Raw genomic sequence first — 3,027 nt, 5'->3', positions numbered from 1 at the left:
ACCACCCTAAAACCACCATTAGGCACCTTAATGAATTGTTAGTTTTTAATGAATACATTATATATATATATATATATATATATATATATATATATATATATATATATATATATATATATATATATATATATATATATATACTTTATAAACCCTTTTTACTACCAGAGATATTTCAATGTTTTTGAGGACTTGAATTAATTTCTGCATAGACATTCAATAATGAAAAAGTATAAGGTGAAACATTTACGCTGAAGGAAAAAAATGCTATTTGTGGAACACACGTGAACCTTTTGTGCTTCAGCAGATGGTCATGTGTTGCAGTATTTTCACGATGAATACCTGCATATTATGTTAGACACCATATTGAATTTACCAGATGGAAACGAGAATGTAAGGGATAGACTCTGGCTGTGTTCAACACCACATATAGGCTACTCTCTTGAGTAAGTAGAATACATAATTGTTTTGCAACATCTAAAAAGTATGTGTGCACTATGCATGTAACATACAGCGGATAAAATCAGTACTGAACACGTAACAACCCAAGTAATCCATACAGTAAATGCACATTAAACAAATAAATTCATAAATTAAGTTATGTGTAATAAAATGGAATGACGGAGGGAAAAAGTACTGAAGTACTAAAATTGATTTAATACTTTGTACAAAAGCCTTTGTTTGTAATGACAGCTTCAATATGCCTCCTGTATGGAGAAACTGTGATTTTGGCCCATTCTTCCACAGAGTCTTCAAATCTTGAAGGTTCGGTTGGCCTCTTATGAACTCTGATCTTTAGTTTTTATTTTCTATTGGATCCAAATCAGGTGATTGGTTGCCAATGGTTAAGCCATTCTAGCAGCTTTATTTTTTTTTTTTCTGAAACCAATTGGCTGTGTTTGGGATCATTGTTTTGCTGAAATTTGTTTCATCATTATCCGGGTATTGTAGGTGTTGGGACTTAACCAGCTAATACTAATTTCCACTAACAAGGGGCAGGATTGTGTTCTAATTACTGATAGATTTCAGCTGGTGTCTTGGCTTTCCTGGCCTTTTTGTACCTCCCTTTCTTCATATGTCCCATATATTTTCTCTATGTCATTCCCATATTATTAAGTAGAACTTAATTTCTGAACATATTTGTTTTCTTTCTTTGTATATATGGATTACTTTGGTTGCTACCAACATCTGGTGAACATCATGTCAACGGCACCTTTAGAAATATTTTACTGAGAAAAATGGTAACGTGTTCAATACTTATTTTACCCACTGTAGATGTAATCTGGACTCACTATATTTTCCATGTTGACAGATCACGTGACCTACCAGCATCAGTTGCGTCGCTTCAGTGCCAACCATGAATCCTCTCCCATGGCCTCAGTGTTTATAGTATGCACACTTCAGAATCTCGCAGGAAATCTAGGTAACTTTTGGCTTACTATTTTTTTAAGTACTGTGAATTCAGACATGCTTCTTTTGCCACATACTGTTTTTCACCTACTTTATAGTAGGGAATTATGTGTTTTTAGATGCATCCTTTACAATGGTTTAAACACCATGTAATTGTCACAACTTACAACTTTCAAAACTGTTATGGAGTTTTGTCTTGTTGAAGGCCAGCATCACCAATACTAATTACTCTATAAAATTGCAAAAATTGATTGAAATGTTAGATTGGATGACATAATTCATGAACATATTGTAATATAAGTGACTTGAATTTCATCTGTCCAGTTGGACTTTTGACACAAGCTATTTTGCAATATTCAGACCATATCAAACATAGCTTTGCGGTTTTGGAAATCCCATTTCTTTAATAAAACATGAATTTAGTTGTTTCACAGACCCCTTTCTTAACTTCGGCAGGGCATTTCGGGTGAACACATGCCTTCCTTTTTGAATTTAGAGAGAAATGCACACATCTTCAATTGCAGGAAGCTCACTGCTGGATTCAATTTCTTTTATTTCAGAGCAGAGGACAGAAAATAACTCTCTTAGACGCTGAGTGGGAAGAGTCTTTGGGAGGCTGCATTTACTTCCGCTTCTATTTTCAGAGGCCCATCTCCTCATCAAGAACTCATTTTTTTGTCATCCCAGACTACTCTCTGCATCCATCCATCTTTTACTTAGTTGATTCCTATTTGTTTATGAGTTTCTTCCAGCTGTGAGAAGTTTTTTTTTTGTTTTTTTGTTTTATTTCAAGAACATCCTGACCTCCAAATGTCCTTGTTTTAAAACATACAGATGTAGGATTATATAGCACAGATCATTAATTTGAATGGAAATCTATGCATGGATGATTTCAAAAAGAAATTCGACAGATTGTTGGTCTTGTGTGGGCATATTTTGCAATGTGCTGTTTGTTAAAGCTTTCGTTAAAAATAACAAGAAGAGATGCAGAATTTTGTTATTTCCTCTCGCTCTCTTTTTCTCGCTCTCTATTTCGTTGTCACTTCCGCCCACCCTTCTCATCCTGCTCTCTTCCTCCCTCTCCAATTTTTTCGCCCCCACAGAAACTGTCACCTCCCTCCCTTTTCTCTCTCCCTGCTTTTCGCGTGTCTCTCCACATTGTCACTGTATTGTTTCTCTCTCCCCACATTTGCAGATGTTCCTCAATTTGCTAGCGATGCCGAAAATGATATCAGAATTTTCTGAAGATTGATTCAGAAGGCGTGACTTTATGTCAGGAGACAGTAAATGCTCCCTCCATCTCTGTCTCCCTTCTCACATTCTTTTTTTGTGACTCGCTCTGTATTCGCCGCACAGAATGCACTCAGATCAATACAAAACAAGCCCACACCCCTCCCTTATCCTCTGCCTCCCTTCTCTTTTCAACCCTTCCCACCTACCACGTCTCTTTCTCTCTCTCTGACTCATGCAGAAATCCCTGCATGCCTAAGCCCAGTTTGGGTTTTCTCTCTCTGATTGCTTGGCTGACTTGCATATAATGAGGTTTGCCGGAGAGAACGAGTGAAAAAGAAGGACGAGTGAGAGGCAAGTGGGTTCTGATTGGTAAAACCCCCTCCACCC

The 3,027-nt window shown here is 36.8% G+C and overlaps 1 long non-coding RNA gene across 1 annotated transcript; it reads left to right on the top strand.

Moving 5' to 3' along the window:
• The first annotated feature begins 456 nt into the window (after positions 1 to 456).
• Positions 457 to 2,726, top strand: LOC113110067 (uncharacterized). Its single transcript, XR_003293051.1, has 2 exons — positions 457 to 1,420; positions 1,968 to 2,726. It is a non-coding gene; the product is annotated as an uncharacterized LOC113110067 (long non-coding RNA).
• Positions 2,727 to 3,027: the final 301 nt, after the last annotated feature.

The sequence above is a fragment of the Carassius auratus genome, chromosome 10 (assembly GCF_003368295.1).
Source record: "Carassius auratus strain Wakin chromosome 10, ASM336829v1, whole genome shotgun sequence".
Taxonomy (NCBI): Eukaryota; Metazoa; Chordata; class Actinopteri; order Cypriniformes; family Cyprinidae; genus Carassius; species Carassius auratus.
This window is presented reverse-complemented; position numbering and strand designations above follow the sequence as displayed.